Source organism: Pyrgilauda ruficollis, unplaced genomic scaffold, assembly GCF_017590135.1.
Source record: "Pyrgilauda ruficollis isolate IOZ18807 unplaced genomic scaffold, ASM1759013v1 scaffold41, whole genome shotgun sequence".
Classification (NCBI taxonomy): Eukaryota; Metazoa; Chordata; class Aves; order Passeriformes; family Passeridae; genus Pyrgilauda; species Pyrgilauda ruficollis.
In genome coordinates, this window is record NW_024525601.1 from 7,848,454 (window position 1) to 7,865,149 (window position 16,696).

Sequence of the window (16,696 nt, forward strand, 5' to 3'; positions counted from 1 at the left end):
ATCCTGAGATATTTTAAATTAATCTTTTGTAGCAGGGGATATATTTCCATACTTGTATTGGGAAAGTAAGATCATACAGTATCACAGAGACAGGATAATACCTACATAGGTAGGCAAGCCAAAGATCACCATAGGATCCTTAGGAATAAAGAAGCTATAATCAGAGTTGGGTTCAAGCACTGAGAACCCTTTTAAAAAGAGATCATAAAGCAAGCAACTATTGAAATGCCTGAAATAAAAATAAAACAATAGAAAGTACAGATACATCTGGGGGTTTATCTGTATATATATTTATATATAAAAATGTATCTGTAATTTCTGTTCTTATACTTTATGTATGGGTATAAAAATATATTTAAAAACTTGGTGGATAGGACCATTTAAATTCAGCTGTATTTATATAGGAATGGTGGCAGGTTCTGCTGGTGGAGAGGTTATAGCATAGGCCCAAGAAAAAACTAAATCACATGTGATCAATTTAACTGTAACTCTAAGAGACACAAAATCCTTTAAGGTTGAAGTAACAGGCCTTGCAGAAAAGTAGAAGAAGGGGTGAGAGGAGGCACTGTCCCCATCCTACCTGCTTAGTTGGTTTACTTCAGCATTTCACAGGAGTATATCCTAAGGAATGCCAAAGGCATAAAGCCAAATAACAACGAAAGTCTTTAGTCCTTCCCATAGAACATGCTGACAATAAATGTTTACAACACGGTAATATCATTTCTTGGAACAGACAGTCAAAGAACTCGTTCCAAGGTAAGTCTGGTTTCCTGGAATTTTTTTTAATTGAAAAAAAAAAAATTGAATTCTTGCAGGTATCTTGAAAATTGTTTTAGAACAACTATTACATGGTCTGCATAAATATTTATCCATTGAAAAATAAGTTTTAGCGAGAACAATAGGGTAGGAGACTGCTTTTTACTAGGGAGAGCCTTTACACAGTAGAAGCTACATTCACCAAAAGAAAAGTAGAACACTGTAACTTGTCAAATGTAAATTTTGCTATGAAGTAGGCTGTTTTGATGCCTTAAGTTTTAGCTTTCATATTTTCCAGATTCTGTACTGCATTAGTATTTAACTCTGAACTTCATATAAAGTGTTAGCAAGTTCTCTTCACAGCTTAGTTAGACAAAACAATCCTTTTCCAGCTTGACAACACTGTTGCAGCTTCAGGCCCAAAAAGTATAAACAACAGCAAATTGAGGAGAGCAAGCTGGGAGGATGGGACTTCATAACCTGAAGCTGTAATTAGGCAATTCACCCAAATATGTAAATGGACCAAAACTTATAAAAGTGTGAAAACTCAGGACCCACCATCCATCTTGGCTGGAGCCGTGGCAGGGCTCTTGTACAGCCCAAGGTGTATCCTTGAAGGCCTTTTAATAAATACCTACTTTATTCCTTTAACACTGTCTAGCCTCTGTTCTAGGTAGCCTCTCAAGGCATCAGTTTGAGACAATTTCTGAAAGAAATAAAGTGAAAGGTAAAGTAAAAGGTCAAACAATAATGGGAACATTTAAAGGTAAGATGACAAGAGCAGATGGGATTTTTACAGCAATGTTCATTATGGAAGTGCCTGGGAGCCTTTCTTTGCAGGGTGGGTGGGCAGAGCTGTTGGGAACTGAAATGGCAGAAGAGATCAATGATGTGGGTGTTGACAAGTGGACAGGATTGGAGCCTGCTCCCATGGATTGGAAGGTGAGAGAAGAAACTCCTAAATCCCTCACTCTAGCATGGAACGTGACAGTCAAACCAGCTGTGGTGGCGAAGGAGAACAAAGTAAGAATCCTGTCTGGAGGCTTTAAAGAAGACTCCAAGGAGATCAGTGTGGCTGCAGCCTGGTGAGTTTTGTGGAGTCACAGGAGCTGGGCTAATTCGCATCAGTGTAACAAAGAAGATTTTCAGACCTTTATAAATACAATGTGAAAGGATGACTTTTTACAGCTGCCATTCTGATGGCCTTTTAGATTCTTTGAAGATGTCAAAATATGATTTATCTGACAGTAGAACTAAGTTGTCTTGGTGCAGAAGTTCTCTCCTAGAGGATGCCTGTTGAAAGGTACATAAGACATTACAGTGGGATTCTAAGTACCATTTTATTCAGCCTATTTGTGTTTTGAGAAAGGGTGATGGGAGAAATCTGTTAAATTATTAACTGAACAAGTGGAACTGGGGTATAGAAGAGGAAGAAATTGCAGAGCAGAACCCCTTCACACACAAGAAGGGATGTGATGGACGCTGATGAAGTCATGAAGAGGAAAGAAAAGAGCAAGGATTGCTCTCCAAAGGCAGCAGGTTTAGTTACAAGAAGAAAGGAGCACATAGTGTCTATGGGGATATTACTGCTCCACTAGAGGACAGTAAGGAACTGCTTTTGAGCTTAAAGCAGTGTAAGAATTACTCTTTCTTACCCTTTGATAATTGGCCAGTTTTATAAAATTTATATTGATTTTAAAATTGTAGATCTCTTGTCTAGCTCTTCTAACGCCAGAAAAACTATTTTGCTTCAGCTTGAGAAGCAAGAAATCAATTGTAAATATCAAGAAAAAAGAAGAGAAACAGACTGATTTCTCCTCCAAAAATAAGAATACAGAAATATCTGAAGTATTTCTAATAAATACAAAGCAACTTTTGTATACCAAAATTATTGGAATTTATACATTTTAAACATTTGGTTAAATATTTCTATTTGCAGAAGTTGCTAATTATGACTAACCTGCATTTTTAGGACACTCTTGGAATAATAAGCATCTTTTGCCCAGAAGGAATGGAAGAAAAAAAGAGAGCAAATCAGAGCCAGCAAGGAAAGTCTGCTAAAAAGAATCACTGTAAATATTGTTACATTTAAACATATTGGCTGTATTTGTCCTCTTTATGGCATGGCAGCACATTGTTATTGCAGTCAGCTGTGCTGTCAAGAGGAGTGGACTGTGTTCTTTGAGATTTGTGGGGTTTTCCACAGTTGGTAGTGGAAAAAAAAAATCAGATAAAAAACCATAAGCTGAAGTAGGTTTTTGTCTTTGGAGGAGATTGGGGCTAAAACCAATGTTTGTGAGCTAAATATTCAATGGCTTCTTACCTGAAGGCATTACTCAGAAGTTGAGACAGTGGGAGAAATTTCTTCAGGTGTATTGAAGTATGAGCATCCAGATGGGAATCTCTGAAGAGCAGTGCCTATTGGGTCATACATCCACCACCTGGCAGAACAGCCAGGATAGCCACAACTGCCTTCTAGTTTCCTGTCTTTGGCTGGGACTACATCTTAGGATTCATGCTGCCTCTTCTCATTTTATGAGATAAGGGAAAACTTAGTAATCAATGCTAGGATTTGTGCATCTTGCAGTTATGTAAATAAATACTGATATAATATTGGTCATGACTGCAAGAGCTTGAGGATTTGACATTCATGTAGGAAGTGCCCCCAAAGAAAGAGTAATCTCTAGGAACTCATCCATTTGACAACAGCGAAAATCACCCTCCCTGGAATGGGTTGAAAATTGGAATGGACTTCTGAATTTTTCTGAACTTAGATCAAGGTAAACCTCTTCCAGTTGAGCTTATGGCCTGCTGGAATACACACATTCCTAGTGATTCTTAGCATATATTCCAGCCTGTGACATTCAGATGCTGGTGTGGACCCAACAATTGTACAACTTCATGTTGGTGGCTTAGTGTCATTCCCAAAAACATAAAGATGGCAAAGTCATGGCTTTAGCACTTCCAAAGTGTTATCTGTGCCCTCTGCAAACAATCCCAGCCTGAGAAGGAAGCCTTTGATCAAAAAAAAAGGCTTTTTAGACTGCTTGGAGCACAGAAGTCAAATTGCTGGTAAAATGTCCACAGGCAAGCTGTTTCCTGTGCTGCCTATGAGACCAACTTGGCTGCTAGTTGCTTTTAATTAGTTGTGCTTTTGAACTTTGCCTTTCTCATGCAGAAAGGAAAAATGCCTTGTCTCTAATGAAGCAGAAGGAAAACTATGTCTGTGTGCTGGTAATTAAAAAAAAAAGAAAAAAGAAAAATAATACAAGAGCAGAAAAATCATAGGCCAGGGAAAAACAGGAGAGAGCAGAAGAGCATGATGAGGCTCTTGTTGGTGATACATCACGGGGTATCAGTGGACTCTTGTTTTTAGAAATAATAAACATCAGCCCTGATCCTGAAGGGAAGGGGTTTGCTGTGTTCAAACAAATCAGTTGTGCAGCATTTGGAAGAAGAAGCTGCCACTTCCTTTGTCCCGTGTGTCTCTTAGAAAGACTCCTTGGTCTCAACATAATCTGTCTTTGTTGTGCTCCTGCACGGAGCATAAAGTTTCCAGGAGTGTTCTCTGTGTACAAATACAGACACCTAATTATGAAAGAAAAGGTAGCAAGACACTGCAGAAATAAACCCAAGGTTTACCTCATTGGAAGATGGACCTTACTTTAGGTTTAGGTTTTTTTTCAGTAAAACCTAAAATGTAGAGTGTTTTCCTCAGATTTATTTCAGCTTGCTTCTTTAGTCTGTGCATTGCAAACTGTATGTCACTGTATCAAAAAATAATGTACTGTAAATGATAAAAACAGCATTGTCCTCTGTGAATTATTTTACAGGTTACAAAGTGACAGCACAGGTTGGGTTGTTGTGTCTTAGAACAAGGATGTGCTATAAGAATATACAATTCATTTTGATCATCAAGTTCAAATTATGATTCCTCTAAATACACATCAATCTCCCCTCAATGATAAATATGAGGTTTTTTCTGAATTGCAATTGTCTTCTGTCTCACTGCACTCCTTTAAAAGCTAGTTCTTCTTTTTAGAATATTTTTTAAGATATATATGTGGCTAGATATTTTGCATCCTGGGCACAGTGCCTGAGGTGCAAGCACCATCACAGCAGAGCCACACGGACTTCCTGGGCTCTGGGAGAAGTCATGTATTGCGTTCATTGTGAAGAGAGCCTCCAGTCAAGGGCAGCGAGGTCTGTCTCCCACACTTAGCAATGGTGGGAGATAACCCTGCCCAGCAGGAACTTCGAGAAGGACATTTGAAGACTGCTTGTCCTTGGGTGGCTTCTGTTGGCATTCCAGCTGCAGCCATGAACAAGGCTTATCAACCTCAGTTATAACCAAGGCTCCTGTTTAGCATCTCATTAGGAAAATTAGTTAGAGTCAACATGGGAGAAAGGTTTTTTTCATTACAGATAGGAAAGCTGATTTAAGCTAAAAGTGTGTATTTATTGGGAAGACATCCTCAAACTAGAGCATGTTACCAAATCAGGATGCTAACATTTGGTACATACTTGCTACACTGGTAAGTAAGTACACTTGGAACTAACCGATGCACCAACAAAGTTATCAATACAAACTGCTATACATACATGACATTCAGACAAGAAAAGTGAGGAAAATATCCCCAGAAATAATTGCAGGAAGAGTTCCATGTGTACTTCTATTCTACACCACGTCTTCTACAAAGATATTACACACATGTGGTGATAATGCACATTAATATATTTCAGGTACTGTACCACAAGAAATAAAATATTAACAATTTAGAAATACAGAAGATCTCCCTTTCCCCCTCTTTTTTATTTCTGAGTGGTCTACCCAGGCCTTTAAACTTCAAAGAAGAGATCAGTTAGATTTTTGGTTTGGGTTTGGGGTTTTTTTTTTACTTTTGATAGTCACTAATTTTAACAACTGTTTTGAATTAATTTATTTTCAGTTACTTATTAACTTACTTGGCATGGTTACTACTTAAGACAACAATTTCATGTGGATAATGCTTTAAGAAAAAAGTAGTGATACAAAGGACAGAACCTTTACATGCCTGTATTCCAGAGCCAATAGGAATAGACAGGAGACGGTGCTGTGGATCAAACACACATTAAACAAGAAGCAGAGGAGACAAAATTCAGATCTAGTCATCAGCTCAAATCCATATGGTGATAAAAGCCACACAATTCCCTCACAGTCAAAATTACCAACTCTGAGTCTTTTTAGAACAGTTTTAAATAAAGTGAGAATAAAATAAAGCTAGATAAGAAAGAAATAACAATTTAGGGGCCTTTAGGAATATGTTTTGTGTGCTTTACTTGTGCCCTTGGGTAAATCAGTTGTGGGAAAAGATAAAGAGATTAAATACAGTGTTTGAAATTACATTCCTAATGACTCACCATTTCAGAGAGCTTGGGAATTTAAGCTGCAATTGAAAAGAGGCATAAAATGAAAAAAAAGCTAACATTATCTTGGATAATGTGTATCAGATAATGAGTTGATACTCTTTTAATGTTGAACAGATGTCCTAGAAGAGGCAATTATTTTAATTCAAATTTTCTTTTACTTAAGCCAGTTTGCAAAAATACAGGTACTCTCTCACACAAATGTAAGGATGAATATAATTAGAACCAAGACGCTATAGCTGCAAGTCAGAAAATCTAATATTCTATTTCTATTCCATGGAAATATCCTGCATCTCAAATTGTAGTAGTCTTATACTTTGGAACAAAACAGCAAAATTTTCCATTAAATGAAATCTAAAATAATTTGGTTTGAAATATTAGACTTCTTGAAGTATTTCACTCTGCCCTAGCAACTGAACTTATATCATTACTGTCAAATTAATAGAAGCCGGCAAGAAACTCAAACTCATCATGACAACCCTCACTGTGCTCTTTATATGTGTTTCTAAAGTGTTTTGCTTGCTGGATATGAAATGAATACTTTCCAGCTTGCTAGCCTGCCAAGCACACTCTATTAATTTCTAATAGATCAGTAAATGCTTGGCAAACCATCCAGAGAAACCAATGGTACTTTTGAAGTTTAATCCTAATAATTTGACTTCAGGAAGGAAAAAAATAAATGTAAAATGTTGTAAAGAATATTTTTTTAGCCATACTTCCTTCTACTTCTTTTTTGGTCAGTAATAGAGAAACACATGAAATCTTTGGAAATATGATTCTCTTCTTCTCAAACTTGTGTTGGAAGAGTTAGCTGTTCAGGGGGGGTGTGAGAAAGCCTTTTTTATTCCTCAGCCTCTGAGTATTGACAAAGAATATTTTCTCAGCAATCCTGGAAAAGTATTATGCATTCCCAAGAAAAGAATTGCATTTATGTCTCATCTGTTCCATCTTCTGCTGTGGTTAACAGAGAGCATTGAGCCAGTGAGCTCTGGGATTGGTGGCACTTCACCCCAAGGATAAGCAAAGGAGGCTTTTTTTTTTGCAAGTCATTAAATGCCCATGTTGTTCTGATACAGTATTGTGGAAATATATACGGAAATATATGACTCATTTCACAAGTCATTAAATCTGATCAATATTTCTTTTAAAAGACAGGTATGTGCTGTGGAGACTGGTGGTTTCCAGGCAGTGCCAGCTCTTTGAAGTTACTGCATGTATGATTTTCTCACAGAACTGGGTTCATTTACAAAAAGGCATTTATGTTAAAGCAAATGTGAACTGGCACTGAAACAATTGCTATTAAAATATGTTTCCCTTTGCGATGTCAACAATTTCCAACTCAGTATATATAAAAATAGCTGTCATGGCTTTCTCAGAAGAAAACTTCTGCAGAATCTGCTTATCCTAGGACTGACCTGGGAAGGACATGAGAAGAGGAACAGTAAGATTTAAGGCATTTGTTACCCAGAGAGGCTACAAATTGTTATTCCAAATGAGTCTGTAGACTTGACATGACCTATTCTAGGGGCTCTCACCCATGTCCCCAAAACCCATGGCAGCTCTTTTACACTCAGCAAGGACACCCATGAGCTGTAGCACACACTGAGACATTCTGGAGGGAACTGCCTTCAATTTGCAGTTATGAGACTCACACGAGACTCCCAGAACCAAACATTTCTTCTTTCTGCCACTCTAATTTGCTGCCTAGAGTCAGCACCCTGCTTTATTTTGCTCTTCCAAGTTCTAGATGTACATCCATTTCCAGGAACAAAACCGATGATGCCAACCAAGGACCATCAAGGGCCTGCATTCCTGGTGGTGAAATCTTTTCCCTCACAATTCCCCATCTCCCACAGTTCTGGATTCGGGCTTTCAGCTCAGACTAACTTGAAGTGTTTTAAAAAGGGGCCCTTATTTCAAAGGGCAAAGGACTCAAGATGCCCTAAAATGTGATGGAGTTCAGCAATTAGAAAGCAAGGTGCTGTAATTCACATCCCATTGCAGAAAGCTTGGATATAGGCTGGGGCACTGGCAGAGGGCAACTCATGTGGAGGGAGTTTTGTGTGAAAATATTTCATTTTCTCAAAGAAGCATGTTAACTTTAGGATGCTCCAAGACCATTTTGGTCAGATCCTGACCTACTCTACTGCCACTTTCAAAACTCACCCCTCTGTAAAAACCTACTCTAGTAACTTTCCTTGTGCCATCATCCAACTGATGGCTGTTGAATCAAATGCTTCAAACTGGCTTACTGTATTTTGAATCCTATTGCCTATTTGCTATGGTTTTAGCACTCAGACAAAGGGACCTACATCTTTTGTACAGATTTATGCCATATAGTAGCCAATCATGCAAGTGGAAAAATATCAAGGACAGAGTGTAGAAAAGTAAGATAATGTGATTATGTGTGTGGCTGCTCTCTTTGCATTCCTCAAAGAGAATATCTGCTGCTCTGCACATCTCTCATTTTTTTGAAAGCTAAAAAACCCCCCAAAACATAAAAGACCTGCTATTCCTTAGCCATGGCTGAAGCTGAAGGCAAGAATTTTTCAGGGAGGATTTCCAAGCTCCCACTCACTAGCCTATTCAATTTTTAAGGCTTTGGGATAATAGAGACTCATTTATTGCTCAGAAGTGGCCTGCTTGTAACTTTATATCAAGGAGGTTTGATGAATTTTCAACATGTGAAATTCCAGTGTTTTCCTGGCCTACTGCCAGCACTTCTGAGATCTTCCTCTTTTACTACTTATGTGTGTGCAATCAGGTATTTTGGTTGTGTTTTCAGACCATTCCCCTTTCCTCTTTTCGTTGCTGCACTGCTTTTGAGAGTCCTGATCTCACCACCAAACCCACGGTTATTGTATCAACAAAGCTGCAGCCCCTAAAAATCCAAAGATTGTATAAATTTCTGCTTTTTCTTCAGCAAAGCTTTCAAAGTAACCCGAGAGGGCAAAAAGGCTTTCATATGCCAGACCTAGTGTTGTTATGTGACAAAAGGTAGGGAGACCCTGATAACCTCACTGGGGACGTGACCCCTCCCTGCCCTTTGCTGGACTGTCCCAGGGAACCCTTAGCCCCATGGGCCAAGGGTGACATCCATTGGGATGAGACAACAGGAGACGCTCACCTGAGGGGCTTGGCACACTATGGGGTGCAGGGGAACAATGTCTTGGGATGCAACAAATTTAGAGGATGTTGTGGGGAGCAACCAGAAGTGGCAAAAGGGAGGGATCATGGTGGCTTGGGGAAAAAATGAGTAGGCAAGAGTTAAGGGATGTAAGAGACCAGTCAGTGCCCCTGTCTGGCCATGCCCTGCACCTCATTGCTGCCATCTGTCCTGTCTGCTCATTAAACTGTGTCCAGCCACATCCCTGGGTAGAGGCTCCCTACTGTTGCTGGCAGGAAAATGGAATAGGTGGCTTGGGAGACAGACATCAAAACAGAAAAAGCCTGGGCCAGATATTTCTTCATCTTTACCTGCAAAAGAGCTGGAGAGGTTGGCTACTCATCCAGGCCAAGCACAGGGGAGAGAGTGAGGTCTGGGGTTCACTGTGAGACCTGTCTGCATATATATGTGTGTGTGTGTGTGTGTCTGTGTGTGTGTGTCTGTGTCTGTCTGTCTGTGTGTGTGTGTGTCTGTGTCTGTGTGTGTGTGTCTGTGTGTGTGTGTCTGTCAGTCTGTCTGTCTGTGTGTCTGTGTCTGTCTGTGTGTGTGAGTGTGTGTGTCCAAAGACTGCTAAGGGCATCCAGGGCCAGCTGCTAGGCAGGCTGGGTGTCCATGACTGGTTACAGGAGGGGTCCATAGCCTCGTGTGGGGCTGTGTGTATGTATGTCTCTGCAAGAGAGCGGGGCTCCAGTCCTCTGGGTGCTCGTGTGCCCGCCAGGTGCCAGTAGGATAGATTGGATAGATTGGATAGATTGGATATATGAGCACAGTTCCTGCCCCCATGGTGTGCCTGCGTGTATTTCCAACACACAGGACTTTGTGTGGATCAGACGCAGAGCAGGACAGGACTAAAACTTTCGTGCAGCTTGTGCAAGTGCTGTGTTTTCTAGGTCTGCTGGTTTTGACTGGGATAGATTTGGTTTTTTTCAGTGTAGCTGTTGTGGGGCTGTGTTTTGGATTTGTGTTGAGAAGAGTGTTGAAAACACAGGGATGTTTTTGTTCTGCCTGAGCAGCACTTCCACAGAGTCAAGGCATTCTGTGCTCCTCATTGCACCCGGGCAGCCAGGAGGCTGGGAGTGCACAAGGAACTGGGAGGGGTCAGCTAACCCCAGCTGACCAAGGGTGTATTCCAAACCAGATGGCATCATGCTCAGCATGTGGAGCTGGGGGAAGAAGGAGGGAGGGAGGGATGCAAAAAAAAGAAGCATTAATTTCTGATTTCTAATATTTTCCATGAAAGAGGCAATACCAAACACAGGAAAAAAACCCAAATCAAACCATTCAAACAAACAAACCAAAAAAAAAAACACGCACACAAAACCTACAGAAAAAAACCAAACCAAACTAGCAACAAAAAGGAAGCAATAATCATGTCAGTTCCACAGGGCTGTTCTGGAGGCATCCTGGGGGCAAGATTGGGTTTACCTGATGGTGTTTGCAAGTTGGGCATACAGCTCATTTGGCCTCCATTTTTTCTCTGTCTTGTCATCTCCTGTTTTATTCTGTTGGAGCTGTGCTTCTGCAGGTGCTTTGATGGGCAGAAAGCTCACTCAGAGTCCTGCCTGCAGGATGGGGACAGGCATCTGTCCCCATCTGTGTCATATCCACCCCCCCCACATGCAGGTATGACCATGCTACAACAAAGCAGGAACATCCTCTGCCTCCAGCAGCTGTACCAGCAGGAGTGTGGAGTACATCTCAACATGACAGCCCCTCAGCAGACACCACTTTTCAGCCCTCACTGTTGTTTTCAGCTCCTAGAGGGGTGTGAGTTAGGATTTGTTTCTACCCAACCGCTTCATGATAAGAAAAATGTTAAAACTTGGAGGAGCATAGTAATTTAAAAGTCATAACACAGAAACTGTGGATAATGCACCAGCTGCATGGAGTAACATGGAGCCCAGAACAACACTGCCAGGACCCAATACCACCATGCAATTTTCCTTGCAAGTCTTTTGTCCTATTCTGCAGCACATTGCACACCTCAGACTGTTCCCCCTTTTTTGCAAGGCACCCATCTCCCTGGCTTGTGCCTGTACGCCAATCTCCTCTCTAATGCCAGAGCATTTCTAGCTTGCCTGAACTCTCTTCCCTGGGACTGGGAAGGAGAAAGGCCTATGGTCCCTCATCTCTTCCCATGCTTAGATAAGCAGTTCCTTCTTAGTTTAGTTCCTTGGGATAGCAGAGCAGCCATGAACATGGGGTCAGGGAGCCACAAGAGACAGGGGAGGGGTGGGAGGAAGGTGCTGCACAGCAGCAGATGGACACCTGTAGCTTCCAAGGAGACCAACAGAGGAGGAAGCAGCAGCACACACAATGTGTGATGAACTAACAACAGGCCCCCTTCTCCATCCTCCTGTGCCACCTGGGAAAAGATGGAGACAAACTGGAAGTGAAGTTAAGCCCAGGAAGAAGGGAGGGATGGGAGGAAGGTGTTCTAAGACTTGGATTTTATTTCTCGTTACCCTACTCTGACTTAATTAGTAATAAATTAATTTCCTGGAGTCAAGTCTATTTTGTCTGTGATAGCAGCTGGTGTGTGATCTCTCCGTCCTTATTTTGACCCATGAGCTTTTCTATCCATTTTGTTACTGTTTATCTCCCCCATCCAGCTGAGGGTGTTAGGGCATCTTTGATGAACCCCTGGCACCCAGCCAGGGTCAGCACACCACAGCCTCTGACTGTGCATGCTGTAAGGATCCTTCTAGCCTCCACCTAATATTCAGTCTGCTCCCTCAGCAGGTAAATACTTTTGGAGCAGGGATTTCTAAATTATGTGCCAGGGACACAGGACAGTGAATCACAGAGGTCAGAATAAGCATTCAATATTGTGACCCAAATGCAAAATGGTCTGGCACAATCTGTTCCACACCAGCACACTGAGCATCCATTCGTGCTGCAGGGACAGTCTTCCTCACGCAGGGACAGACCCCAACCAACCCCCCCTTTCACCTGGGTGGAAATTTTAAGAATGGAAGGCAGCAGTAGGAAGAACACCTCCACTAAACCACTGCTGTGCCTTGAAGAAATAGTCTAGAAAAAGAAAAAAGTGTAGCAAAAGTGTAGGTAAAGTTTAGCAAGCTCTTTTTCCCTGCAGCACAGCTTCCCAGCTTCCTGAAATTCAGAGATTTCTTGTACCAGAGGTTATTCATTGGACCATCATCTCAATATACAGCTTGCTCTTACCCTCCATGGAGGAGGGAGGCTTGCTCCCATGTGAAATAAGCAGATATCTCAATGGAAGTGAACAAAATGTCTCCAAGGGACTCTGCCACCTCATATGCCCCAACACCAAGGTTCATCAGCATCCTGCCATCCTGCCAAATGCTTGTGCAGCTTGGAGTGAGCTAAAGCTGTGAGTCAATAGCAGGATCCCTGTGCCGGGCATTAAAGGAAATATTTCCATATTTTCCTTTCAGATTGTGTTGAGACTGCCTCTGTGCTGTGGGCCTGACTTGGTAATGCCTGCTCACAGCAGAAAAAACCCAAGTGTCAGGTGATGTGCAGTCCCTTCTAGGTCTCGCTTTAGGTCCCTCAAGCAGAGGATGAGCTGTAGTCCAGTTGTGGCCCAACAAGCCAAGGAGAGGGAGCAGGCCAGCCAGCAGAAGCTGAGAGTATCACAATGACTTGTAACCCACCTGGAGGTCCCAGGAGCATCTCAGGAGGTGCAATGCTCAGTTGTAGAGAGGTACTTTTCTCCCTGACAACCATAATGCCAGCTTGGGACGCTGCTGCTTTCCACCAGCTGAGCTAATGTTAAAAGTATAGACTGTTTCCTTGAAAAATCCTCAGGGAAAACAATCTCCTGCCATTATGCTGAGGAGGAAGAGGATGCAGTCCCCAGAGAAGGCCTTATGGCAGCTGAAATCTGTCCACCAGACCTTACAGCTGAATTAGGACAGGCAGGGGAGGAAGAGGGTTTCCTACAGCCCTTCGTGTCCTCGTTTTGGCACGTGCATGGCTCCAGACACAGGCTTGGATCTGTGAAGGCTAAAATTTGGTTTTAATCACATCTCCAAGAGAATGTAACAAATGTTAGCATATTTGTTTATGGCATGAATAACTAATGGAGCAAATACCCACCAAAACTGAAACTGTTGTAATTAACCACTGTGTAACAGAGATTTTGGTTCATCATCACAGCACTTTTAAATCAGGGGCTTATCTGCACATAAATTGTAAGTATTATTTAGAAAGGGAGTAATCTTAGAACAATTTGATTTGTTCTAGGAACACATACTGGAAGTCAAATTTCTCTTTATTTACAGACAACCAAAATGAAAATATTATGTCTATTTTCATGTGACAGGCTCAGAAAACAAAAACAGTCACAGGAAAAGCATTTGTGATGGAAAGTTACTGTCCTCTCACTGGGACTTGTCAGACTGTGAGAAAAGACAGAAACTAGAGGGAAGGAATATATATATATATATATATATATATATATATATATATGTGTGTGTGTGTTTGTGTGTGTGTGCGTATATATAGAAATATATATTTAGTGCATGTTTATTTATGTAGAGAAGTAAGAATCACAATGTTAGGAGAAACCAATATGAGTATTTTTAGTTGACATGAGAATAAATAATACCATTTCTTAGGCTGGAAGGGAGCAATGTGTGCACACAAATGCACACATCCCTGGTGGGAACTGGAGGCCTGAACTATTGTAGTTTTGATGATGGCACAAATGGAAGACAACTAAATCTAGGTTCCAGTTTCCAGCATAGCTCATGTCCCAAAGACAAGGAGGGTGGCTGGGTATGGAGAAGCATGAGTGGGGGCTGTAGTTCTTCCCCAAGTTTCCCATGAGATGCCTTCAGAGGAGATATGTGGTCTGTAAAGATCTTATAAAGATCTTATACATGGCACTCTGTGAATGTGGAAAGTGACTATGGGGACAATTATCATACTTGTCTCCTTTCCCTGTAATAAGGAACATCTCTAAGAGAGAGAGACGGGGTGGGGAGGGCAGAGAGAGAGCAGAGGTATCGCACTCAAACTCCTCTGTACTGCTGCACGCCGTATTTCCCCAGCTTTGATTAAGCCAGTCCCAACAAACACCAGCCCTAGCCTCGCTTCTCCCTCCATCTGCCCCAGGGGCTCAGCCCCTCTGTGAGGAAAGACAGGGAAAGAGACAGGCTGTGGCCCAAAAAAACAGCATGTCAAAACATCAGCCAGTGCTTTGATAAATAAAAAGGAAGAGCCATGGGATCACCCCCTGGGAGGCCAGGGCGATGCTCGGAGCCCACGCGTGTGCGCAGACGCGGTGCCACCTGCCCGGCTGGGTGTGCAGCGGGCAGCGAGGCAAACCTCACGTGCAGCAATGCTGCCTGACTTGTGGGGAACAAAACCCTCCACCAACTCTCCCAGAAAAGAAAACAAAAGCCTTGAACAAACCATCCCCGGGCCATTTCAGCGAGCAACAAAGCTAACAAGCAAATCAAACAGAGAAATATCCCAGCAGACCTCAACTGGCTGAACAAACAAATGGAGAAACTCAGGTTCCAAAGAGCAGGAGAGCTGGGTTATGAAACAAGATTTTTGATACAAAAGGAAGCTTACAGCTATCGCTGGTGATTAGACATGGAAGAGAAAGGTCACCCTGGGTGTTAGACCACACTTCACACACTTCACACACGCGCACACACACACACACGCAGAGGTTATTCAATCAATATTTGTCCTGGAATCACATGCAGCAGAAAAAATTTCAAGTGAATGGTCAGCAGAATTTAATGCTCGCATTCATTCATGTTGTGCTTTTGGATGAACATGTGTTTTTATATCTAGCACAATGTAAGCTTTAGAATCCAGGAGGTTTTAAATGAAAATACAGGAAAATCTTGGAATGAAACACTACATTTGTATTATATGCCTTTCAATGACATTTTCAGCAGGACAGGAACACCTCACGATTTTAGAAAGGGATCTGTGATAGGAGGGAGATTATTTGAATCTCCAAGTTCTGGAACTAACAGGAAAAATAATTCAGTTAATGCTCCAGAAAGACAACACTGTCCACAGAAATCTCCCCAAAGCAGAAGGGAGGGACTTATTCCTGCCATCACTGTGTTCTATGGCCATGCTGCTGCGCTGGCATTAGAGGTTTTATTTAGGGTCACAGCAGCAACAGCGGGAAGATATAATCCTCTGATGAACAAGCAGCTGTTACCCCCTGCCTTTGTGAAAATGATGATCTCAGGTTGAGGATATTGTTGCCTTGAATCATCATATTTTTTTATCCCCGTGATTTTGTCACAACAGATTGTTTGCTTATATTCAGATTATCAGGCCATGGCTCAATTTTCTCCCCTCAGCAAGAGTTAAAGGAAATTTGACCGAAGGTGCTCTAACCATGGACTTTAGAATTTGGGTGCAAATACTGATGGTTAAAACAAAGCTAAACAAAGACAAAACCCAACCCTCTTGCCTAGTGACTTAATTACAAAATATTTGTGAGGCATAGCAGAACATCCAGTTCGGGTTATGATATACCTCATGGGTGGCATTCAGAAGACTCTCACAGAGACAAGATGCCTCTAAGTCCCTCAAATAATGTCATAGTGTGACTGAAGTGAGATATTAGTGCTCTCTAAGATTGCACAGGGGTTAATTTCAGCTGCACAGGGGATAGCCTTGGAGAGGGGAGCTCCAGTGAACATCACACAGAGTTACAGAACAAAGGCAAATACAGGGTGGCTGCTTCAAGGCAGAAGCTTTCGGGGAGAAGTTTATTTTAATATCCTAGCTGGAAATTCACTGGAAAAACAGCTCCATTGGCCCTGGTTAGGAAGAATGAGAGGGCAAAGATTACGTTCCTCTGGCAGTCGGTCCTGACGAAGCGCCCGTGTTCCAGCACAGGACAAAGCGTTGTCACCTCCAATGGCTGTGCTTTCTTCCTCATGCGGCTAATGCTAAAGAAAAAAAGCCATGAGTTGGTCACACTGCGTTAAGGATCGCTTTGATGGACTTGAAAGAGCCTGCTGGAATCATCTGCTGTGCACGCAGTGCCACTCTGCTGCCAGAGGAGATGCTGCAGGAGGGCAGGGGACCGAGTGGGAGCAATGCCCAGGTCCGGCACCACGTCCGTTCCTCTTGCAAACCATTTTTCTTTACCTGCGCTCCTCCTCACCCTCAGGGAAATGCTGATGACACACGCTGGTGTTGTCTGCGCAGAGGAAACTCCCTATTCAAAGCGGGACACGTTGGCACAAACCAGGGTTAATCCTGCAAATGGGCTGGCAGGTTTCACACGGGGATTTGCTCTTTCTAGGTTTCACCCACACGAGACTATTGAATTTATAACACTTGTAAGGGAATATTCAAAGCAGAGAGGGAAAACAAAGGTTGTCCGTGAATGCG